Source organism: Styela clava, chromosome 8 (assembly GCF_964204865.1).
Source record: "Styela clava chromosome 8, kaStyClav1.hap1.2, whole genome shotgun sequence".
NCBI classification, from domain to species: Eukaryota; Metazoa; Chordata; class Ascidiacea; order Stolidobranchia; family Styelidae; genus Styela; species Styela clava.
The window spans coordinates 655427-666523 of record NC_135257.1 but is presented as its reverse complement, the minus strand read 5'-3'; the positions used below and the strand labels follow the sequence as shown (position 1 = coordinate 666523).

At 38.3% G+C, this 11097-nt stretch overlaps 1 long non-coding RNA gene across 1 annotated transcript; it reads right to left on the bottom strand.

Moving 5' to 3' along the window:
- Positions 1–8065: 8065 nt before the first annotated feature.
- Positions 8066–9318, bottom strand: LOC144425726 (uncharacterized). Its single transcript, XR_013477599.1, has 2 exons — positions 8955–9318; positions 8066–8221 (listed from the first exon to the last, which is right to left on the bottom strand). It is a non-coding gene; the product is annotated as an uncharacterized LOC144425726 (long non-coding RNA).
- Between the last annotated feature and the right edge of the window lie 1779 nt (positions 9319–11097).

Here is an 11097-nt window from a genome sequence, read left to right as displayed (position 1 = left end):
TGTGCTCATTTTTGTACATTACGTTCTCTTTCAAATTTCTACTTTTAACGCCTCGTTTCACCTCCTCCGACCCCCGTTTTCCCACTCTCCACGGTCTTCGCTTAGCCTAGTAAATTTTATGTCCGGGTTTTGTGGGAGCTTGGAACGGATTAATCCATTTTTATCCATGCGTCCGTACTTACGGAATTTTCTATCTACGAAGAGGCTTGGAACAAATTAATTTCGTTTAAATTACGGAAACTCATTCGCAAGTAGTAAATTCTTTTAAGGCACACATGGGAAAATAAAATAAGAAAGAAATACAAATTAAAAACTACAAATTTTTCGTAAGTAGACTTTCTTGGTGCGGCCCGCGGCTTCACCCAGTTACTTGTATTTGGCCCATCTGTAAAAAAGGTTGCACACTAGTGCTCTAGAGAAATTCTCTCTATATATAGTTAACTATTGCATAATTTTGATTCTTATTTTGATATTGTTTTGGGTTATCGTTATAAACAGGTTCGGTACCATTATTTTTGTTAAAAATATTTAACCACGTGCCGCTCACAAGTAGACCTACTGATAGCAAATTTTAGCCTAGTCTATCGCAGCTTTTTTGATACTAATTTTGGATTATTGCAACGAAACTAAAGCCTCCTCGAAGATATAATGACACTTAGGTCATTTAATTTACAACTCATTTTGGGGAAACACAATCGAAAACTGAAAATACCACGCCGTTTACAACCATGCTTGAATATTTGTCTGAGCGAAAGAAATGCAAGTGCAGTTTTAGGTATTCTGTGGCGTCTGCAGCTGCCACAAAACCATGGCGGTATTTCCATACCGTGGTCGCTACGGCCAAACCTATGGCGACTGACTTTTTAGCTGCCACAAACCAATGACAGGCTGCAGGGTTGCCAGATCCCAGCGATCAAAAAAAGCCAAATCAAGACCTAAAAAAGCCAACAATTTAACCAAGTACAAATGCCCCATAATTAGTCAGATTTGAAGCCCTTGGCACGATAATGATGTTGATCAGCAGTGGCGGCGCGTGGTCATTTTGACAACCGGGGCAAGCTACTGCGGGACCAAGTCACCCCCATCTACGGGGACAGGATGAGCGCTGTAAGTTCTCCCATCATTTTATGAGTATAAAAACCATTCCATCGGTAACAACCAATCGGCAAAAGCGACAATTTTTAACGATAAGAAAGTGTCTTTAAAACCGGTCCAAGTCAATGGATTAATCAATATAGACATAGTTTATTTTGAAACCTCTTTCAAAAGGAAAGGCAATATTTACCCATATAAATACAATGACATATTAACAGAAACTTCGGGAAAGCAGACAAAACCTAAAATAAGGTTTAAAACGTTACTATGAAGAAAGGAAAGCTAATGCAAAGATAAGGACATGCGTCACTCACTCATAGATATATATGCTGCTAGACTTCTACTACTTGAACATATATGCAACACGCCGCGGTTTCTTGGAAGCAAAATGCTCAATAACGCGCTGATTAAAGTCATGCATCCCAGAAATAACGTCTCTGTGAATGGATAAAACAGCCAAGGAATTTAATCTATCTTGCTTCATTGTGTTTCTGAGATACGTTTTAATACGCTTCAGCGTGCTGAATGTTCGCTCTGCGTCGGCGGAAGAAATAGGCGTCGTCAAAATGATGTCCAGAAATTTTGCAGACGCCGCAAAGGTAGTTACTAGAGTGTTGTCTATGAGGAACCCATAGAGCGCGCAAGTTGATGTGATGTATAAAAAAGTTTGATTGGTGTATATACATCGCAATTCATTTTCCAATTTACCCACGTTTATCATGGGGTAAAATTTGGAGACAGTAGCCAACAAATGGATGGGAAATTGACGTGCAAATTTTGAAAAATTTTTGGGGTTCATCAAAGAGAACGCGGCAAGGTGTTCAGTGCGCAGACGATCGCCTATTTGATTCACCAGAATTTCACAGCATTCCATTGCAGACAAAATCAAACGCTGCGTTGTTTGCCCGCGGCGTAAAGAAGCACTCCATGTGTCGTCGTATTTTATTGTTTCCCGGATACGAGATACAGCATCGCAGAAGTCTGAAATACACGACTGCACAGACGCTCCATCCATTAGCCTTGACTGCAATGCGCCGTATAATACATCCACGTGATAGAATATTGTGGAGAAAAAAGCGAGAAAAAATGAAAACTCACCATCTTCTAGCAGACGCTTTAGACCTGCCGCCTCCCTCACAGAGCGTTCGTCCCAAACCGGAGAGCTCTGAATGCCATTGAAACACTCAATGAGCTCAGACCTAATTTCGGACACGCCCTGCACCACGCGTGATTGGAAGTTCCAACGTGTTGGTGCACAAGCTGGGAGACGGCGGCTACATATTTGGCGAAGCAGGTCAGAGCGCTTCGGCGAAACGGAAAAAAATGAAGAAAACCCCGAAACATTTGCAAAAAATATACGGACGATAGGGGTATCAAGACACATATTTTTAATAACGAGGTTAAATTGGTGTGCATAACAATGTAAAAAATGCGCATGAGGAAAATCTTCTTTTATATAAACTTGAACACCATGTTTCGACCCACTCATGACTGCCGCGCCGTCATAAGTTTGAGCTATCAATTTTGACTTCGCGTTGTAAGGCTGTAACACTTCTTTCAGTACAGCCGATATCCCGCAAGCCGTGCGATCAACGATTGGTACAAAGCTGTGAAATCTCTCGGTAGGTTTACCATCTTTCACAAACCGAAAAATCACAGCCAGTTGGGAAACGCACGTGATGTCAGTTGTTTCGTCAGACTGAATCGAAAGGAACTGGCAATTCTCAATTTCCAGAGCCAAATGTTGTAAATAAATTTTATACATTGAGTCGAGCAAATCATTTTGGATATCCTTAGATGTCCCTTTCGAAACAGTTGCGGTATCAAGATGATCTCTCAATACTGTATCTAGGGATGCGGTGTATTCCACCATATCCAAAAATACCCCTCTATTAGAAGAGCCAGCCCGTCCATCGTGCCCACGGAGGGACAGCTCGTGACAACCAATGAACTTTAAAACATCTATCAATCGACCGAGAACATGGCGGTTTTTCTCGACGTTTTGGTTGTGCCGACGAATAGAAACCGCGCGTCCTTCATCCAACTGTGCTGCAATATTAACATTTCCGAATGTTCGGTATTTTACTGCATTGTCCAGATGTTCCTCATAGAAGATTGATGATCCCTGGCACGCTCGGAAAGATGTTTAAAATCTCTAAAACCAAATTTACACCAACGTGAGTCACGGGCGGTAGCAAAAAGTAGGCAATAAAAACAAAAAAGTGCGTTTTTGTCCTCGCTGTAACACAACCATTCGTGTTTTTTATACCAAGTTTCTGCGCAGAATGTACGCCGACGCTTTCCTCCGTCATGGGATTGTTCCAGTGAACAATTTTTTGGTTGATAAGGCCCAAGACGTTGTACCTCTAATTTTTGTTCCAGCGGCAGCTGCGAAAACGGAGTGCGAAGTAGTGCATCAACCTTATTCATTATGAGGTCTAAGGCTAAGAAATGCGAAGCCGGAAAGAAGTGAGGAGCTCAAAAGGAATGTGGAAAATAGAAAGCAAATGGACTAAAGGTCTCTAACTGATTCAAATAGCGAAACAAGCGACAAAAACGAAGGCGGGGAAACTATCAAATCTTCAAGCAACCAACGAACGAGAAGGAATGCGTGAATATGTCAACACGTTGTTGTGAGAAACGTAGGCATTGTGTCGTCATAATTTCGGGGCTAGCCCCGATGATTTAGTCAAAGAAACAGAAAACAAACGAGACAAACGCGGCGAGTGGAAGATAAAAGAGAGAATACGATATACAATGAGCAACCGGGGCAAAATCGGCGTCGCCCCACCATGTCGGGAGAATATGGCTAGTGTAGACAGTCTGTGCAACCGATATTGAGGTATTTTTCGAATATTTTTTATTATACCGAAAAAACAACATGTATAGCCATCAGTTCATTAGTGAGCCACACAAATGTCTTTTTCCCTTATTGAAAGTTGTATTTTCGGTTGCTATCGTGTTGATTTCCACTTCAGCGGTATGAAGGGTTTAAAAGTAAAAAGGATTAATTAAATGTCAGCACCAGAATCTTTATTCTACACAATACAGTCAAGCTGACACTGTGACATCTATAGGAAAAGTTAAAAAAAATAAAAATAAATATCAAGCGGACAGCATTATTTTACAATGTATTATATACAATACACCATACAGGGTGCCGCTCCAGAATGTGATATACCTTGAAAATTTCTCCCTATTTCGTACTTTACTATTAAATAACTTTTCATTTCTCAAATTTTGAAACAATCAATTTTTTATTAAAAAATTATCTAATCACGTGCCGCTTGCAGGCAGACAGAGGGACTGACTACTGATAATGTGATAGCTAATTTTAGCGTAGTTAATCACATGGTTCGTGGGACTAAATTTTGATTACTGCAACTATACCAAAGCTCCACATATCCTAAGTCATAAGGAAAATTTATTTTTTGGAAACAGAACTAAAAACTGACAAATAACACGCAAAACTAGAAAACCTGCTTGAACATCTGTCTGAGCGGCTGCAGAAACTGCAATTATTTCTTATTGGTTATGGTTAAGCGTTAAAGTAATAAACAAGGAAATCGATGCTCGGGGAAATCCAAAATGTTAAGTAGCTAAGCAATAGACTATTGTTACACACTAAATATTGTATTTCATGTAATTTTAATGATAGACACTAAAGTAGACTCAAAAAAGCCAAAAAAACGCCAAAAAGCCAAACGGAAATTCTGACGCCAAACGCGTTTGAAAAAAGCAAAAAATGGCAAATTTGGCGTTAAAAAAGCCAATATGGCAACCCTGACGAGCTGCCGTTACCGCGGCAGCAAATTAAAAACCAATGGCAGGTAAAATTTTGCTGCCGTAACCACGGCAGTTGGGACGTAAAGACAGGGCTGTCCCTTATGGTGACAAATATTGGGTAAGTTGGAACGTTTTTTCTATGTAGACAGTTTCGATGGATTTGGGGTTAGGGTTAGGGTAGATATAATTCCACATGATCAATTTGAATCTGGTACAATAATTTGTGAATATACCGTTAATACTGATTACTAAATACTGAATAGCGCTATAAAACCATGGCAAGAGCTGCCGCGGTAGGTTCGTGGCAAGAGCTGCCATGAAGTGGTAAGAACTGCGCGTCAAGAAATGTCTGATAGTGATAGGACCATTGAGGTGTATATAACTAGAGTGCGCATTGGCGGCGCTAGACGTTTGCGATTTTGTGCCGAATTGAAGGTCGCGGCGGCCATCTTGGTACGCGCGACTTTCTGCTTGCGGATGCAGTGAGTGGGTTGGAATCGCCGTTTCGATGGTGCAAAATGTAAGATAATTTGAGGAAATTCATCGTTCTGCGCGTTGAAATGGATTTTCACGCTATTGTTGTTGGTTCAGCCATTAACTTGGAAAAGAATAACACGAAACGTGTATGCATAGAGGTTGAAGAATCAAGTTTTGGAAACCAGGTGGGTACGGTGCTGTATTTGGTCTAGCTTGTGAAATTTATGTGTGATCGGTAGAGATAATGGTTGTTATACCATGGAACCACGTTCTGTCCATTAAGTCGGCTGAAATGAACGACTTTGCAAGATTATTGAAATACCGTACCTAATAGACTATATCTCAATACTACAATAGCTAATGATGCTTTGCTAACTGGGTTTTGCTCGATTCTGATGGGTCTATACCAGGGTGGTCCAAGCCCAGGCCCGCAGGCTACATGTGGCCCATGTCGCATTTGGAGAGAAATCAAAAAATCGCATTTTGTGTTGTTTCGACATAAAATTAACCAAAATATCTTTTAACATATTGTTGCATCACTAATGTCACTGAATTGACTAGTGTTAGCTTGCCGAAGCAACTAGTGAAGTTAAACGAGCAAAGTTTTTGGCACTATTGTGGCCTGCGGAGCTGCCAATCTTGGACCACCCTGATACCATGTCAGTCTAGGTTTGAAAAAGCCCAAATTGGAAACTGTTGAATAACTGTTACCAGAAATACAACATTCATCCATGTGAAAGCAAAATACCAGTAAGCCATTTTACCTCCAACTTTAATATCTTAACTACTAGGTGAAAGTGTGAAGTGAATCAAGTCATTTGTTGCCTACTCCTGATACCATGTCAGTCTAGGTTTGAATAAGCCCAAATTGGAAACTGTTGAATAACTGTTACCAGAAATACAACATTCATCCATGTGAAAGCAAAATACCAGTAAGCCATTTTACCTCCAACTTTAATATCTTAACTACTAGGTGAAAGTGTGAAGTGCCTACTCCTGAAGTGTCTCCAGTTTCTTCAATTAACCAGCTTTTCTACTAGTTTCAATACACAGCACAAAGCACATTCATTTCATTTCTGCATTGTTTATAATTTGTAATGCAATTAAAACTTAAAAAAAGTTTGCAAGCTCTTGTTCTATTTGAGATACACCGGGTTTTCTTAGAGTAGACAATTTTAAGTCTGAAATCTAAAGTACTGTCCTAGAGAATCAATCATGGGGGGGTATTATAGAATCTTGAACCGCCAAATTGAACCGATGTTTTAAATTCAATAATACGGAATATTCTAAATTAAGGTCCTGTTTAATAGTGAAATCTAGCAAAAACAGAATTGAATAGATATTCAGTTAAGTAATACGTAAGATACCGAACTTGATTGATTTTTGGTTTAAAGGTCTATTTTTGTCATGCTGCCAGTTGTGCAGTGTGACAGCTGAAATGCTCAAAATTGAAATTTATATGGACGTGTAATAAGAGAAATAAGCAAAGATGGCATACTAAAAACATGCGAAATTGAAATATATAGGGACGTGTAAAAAGAGAAATAAGCAAATATGGCATACTAAAAACATGCGAAATTGAAACTCATGGGGACGTTGAAAAAGAGAAATAAGCAAATATGGCATACTAAAAATATGCAAAATTAAAACTCATGGGGACGTGTAAAAAAAGAAATAGGCAAATATGCAAATTTGAAATTTATAGGGACATGTAAAAAGGGAAATAAACAAAAATGGCATACTAAAAATATGCGAAATTGAAACTCATGGGGACGTGTAAAAAGAGAAATAGGCAAATATGGCATACTAAAAATATGCAAAATTGAAATTTATAGAGACGTGTAAAAAGGGAAATAAGCAAAAATGGCATACTAAAAATATGCAAAATTGAAATAAGCAAATATGGCATACTAAAAATATGCGAAATTGAAATTTACAGGGACATGTAAATAGAGGAATAAGCAAATACTAAAAATATGCGAAATTGAAATTTATAGGGACGTGTAAAAAGAGAAATAAGCAAATATGGCGAAATTGAAACTCATGGGGACGTGTAAAAAAAGAAATAGGCAAATATGGCATACTAAAAATATGCAAAATTAAAACTGATGGGGACGTGTAAAAAGAGAAATAGGCAAATATGGCATTTAAAAAATATGCAAAATTGAAATTTACAGGGATGTGTAAATAGAAGAATAAGCAAATACTAAAAATATGCGAATTTGAAATTTATAGGGACGTGTAAAACGGGAAATAAGCAAAAACGGCATACTAAAAATATGCGAAATTGAAATTTATAGGTACGTGTAAGAAGAGAAATAAGCGAATATGGCATACTAAGCTAAGTAAACCCAGGCTCTGCTGAAATTTTGGAATTTAAGTGCCAAATTTGACATGGGAGGATATAAGCTAGATTAAATGTATGCCTTACAAATAGGTAGGAATTAGCAGAATAAAAGTTAAAATTAAGGGCAAATGCTTTCAATTCAGGAAGGTATTTTTATGTGGGTGGGCCCATCAAGGATTCGCTTAAAAATCGCAGGACTGCAGCCTAGAAGTTCTTCACTTCTAGCGGTGATTAAATTTTTTTCTTGTATTGATTTTATAACACTGTTGTTTTGAAGTATTATTTACAGTCGCTCTGACTTTAGCTTGGGGACTTTCAGCTTTTTTCCGACAGTCTCCAGTTGTTCTGTTTTTATTTCCAATCTTTCAAAAAACCTGTGAAGACTTGTACCGCAGCTGTAAGAATGGTCATGGATGATAGGGGAAATATATTTCTGTTCACAAGTCTCAACTTCACTTGGAATATCAGTTTCAACGGTGAAGTACGACAAGCTTGGGGCTTGCGTGAAGTGGTGAACTGAAATGTAAAACGATACAGGTGTTTACGATTTTTTCAAAAATAATGCAAAAGGTATTAGGTAGTAAAAAATAATGCCGTAATATATAGCAATATTATGGGCTATTGATAAAACTTCAAAGTGCAAGATGACTAAACCAGTGGTTCTCAACCTTCATCCGCTGGGGGCCTATGCTGCTCTGAAGTATCTGCGAACCCGCAAAATTTTCAAACCGGAAAAAATAACATAGCATAGTGCTATTCAGACGACATTTAAATTAGCTGCCACTCAACAAAAATAGCGCACATGTATTTATTTATCTCATGTGATCTTGCACACCAAGTTTGTTCCTTGTTTTCGTATTAATTTGAACATGTGTAGAAAATCCATGTCCACATATGTAAGCAGAGACGAAAGGGATAATGATTTTTAAAGCAGTGGCGTTATGCTCACAACTACTTGTTTTCATGCGATACAATCATAAATATGATATCAAAACTGAATTTTTGTAATCAACATATTTTGATACGGAAAGCCTAAATTGGGATAAGTCTTTGTTGTATTTTCTCTGTTCAAGTAAAAGTAATAGCCTTCTAGCGACAATAACAATCTTTTCCTCTGAAAATTTCAAATCATTTGATACTGTAGGCTTGATAAACAGAAGAGCGATTACTACACAACAAGAACCATATAATAATTCAAATTTGGAGGGAAATGGCTTACTAGGTTCAGATTGCTTGCTAGATGACTTACCGGTACTGGTATTTCGCTTTTACATGGGTGAATGTTGTTTCTCTGCTAAAATTTATTTTTAAATGAACAGCAAAATTAGTCATAACAAATAATGTCTATTCAACAGATTCCAATTTGAGCTTGTTCATTGATTCAGACCTAGACTGCCATTGCATTATGTTATAACACATCAGAAACAAGCACAACCTAGTCAGCAAATAATACGGTACCAGTGCCGGTACGGTATGTCAGCAATTTGACAAAACCGTGCATTTCAGTCGACTTAATTTAGAGAACATGCTTCCGTATATTAGGTGTCATGGTATTACTACCGGTATCTATACCGAATCACATACGCTATATAAATTCTACCGGTACGGCACCGTACCCACCTGACTTTCAACACTTGATTCTTCAACTCATGTGCATACACGTTTTGTGTTATCCGTTTCCAAGTTAATGGCTAAACCACCAACAATAGCGTGAAAATCAACTACAACATGCAGAACGATGAATTTCCTCAAATTATCTTACATTTTGCACCACTGACACAGCAAATCCAACATACTCAGTTACTCACTGCATCCGCAAGCAGAAAATCGCGCGTACCAAGATGGCCGCCGCGACCTTCAATTCAGGGTTGCCAGACCCCAGCGATCAAAAAAAGCCAGAAAAAGCCAACAATTTTACTAAGTACAAAAGCCCCATGATTTGTCAGATTTTAAGCCCTTGACAACGTACTGATGATGATGTAGAGCCATCAGTTCATTCAGTGAGGCACACGAATTGAAAGTAAAGTTCCTATAGAACTGTAGAAAGAAAAATAAATATCAAACGGACAGCATTATTTTACCATTCTGTCAGGATGTAATATACCTACATGTTTCTACCCAAACTTGTGATAAACCTTGAAAAATTCTTCCTATATCGTAATTCACGATTGAAAATTTTTTCACTTTTAAAATTTATAAACCATCAATTTTATTAAAAAATTATTTAACCCCCTGCGCTCACAGGTGGACCACTGATATCTAATTCAGTAATTTTAGCGTAGTTAATCACATCGTTACTGCAATTGCAGAATTAAACTAAAGCTCACATAAACCATATCAGGCATAATGAAAATTAAGTTATACAACTATTTTATTTTTTGGAAACAGAACGTAAAACTGACAAATAACACGCAACACTATAAAAACGAGGCAATGTTTACAACCCTGCTTGAACATCTGTCTGAGCAGCTGCAGATTATTTCTTATTGCGTATGGTTAAGAGTTAATGTAACAAACAAGGAAATCGATGCTCCAGGAAATCCTAATGTTAATTAAGTAGCTAATAAGTACAAGTAATAGACTATTGTTCAGTAGACACTAGAATAGACTTGAAAAAAGCCAAAAAAACGCCAAAAAGCCAAACGGAAATTCTGACGCCAAACACGTTTGAAAAAAGCCAAAAATGGCAAATTTGGCGTTAAAAAAGCCAATATGGCAACGCTGCTTCAATTCGGCACAAAATTTTTGCTCCTATGGGCTCTCTAGTTATATACACCTCAATGGATAGGACACATAAATTTACATTGTTACGTCATTTATCGCTGATTTGGCATTGTGCGGAAATAATCAAGGAAACGATCAAGGGCTCGGGAAAACACGTAGCCCCCGTAACACCAGATGTCGCGAACAAAGAAGTGGTGGATGAACTTTACTTTCCGGTTGAAGTTGACAATAATAAACGTTAGGTGCGGTACCGGTACGTACCGTACTATTTTTGAATGTGTACCGGTACCGGTACCATATCTGTGCTAAGTAGTGAATGGGCAAAGACTGTTTACCGGTACCGTACAGGATTAATTCACTTTGGCTAGAATGCCAGGAATATCGGTACATTATTATTTCACGTATCTTATTTCTGAGTTTCTTGAATACAGAAATACCGTACCGGTACCAATTGCAGAATTGGCGCAGGCGGTGTGGCTCATCGTGCTAAGCGTTAGGAATACGGTACGCTCGCCTCCACATTTCTATTACAGTACAGAATTATTAGGATGAGGAAAGGTGATGAGACGGCTTAATCATATGGCAAACCCCGGCTTCTCGTCCGGTTACGGTACCGTTCCATTCCCGATGTCGCTGTGTCTTTGTGTCGGGTATGGGATTAGTAAGGT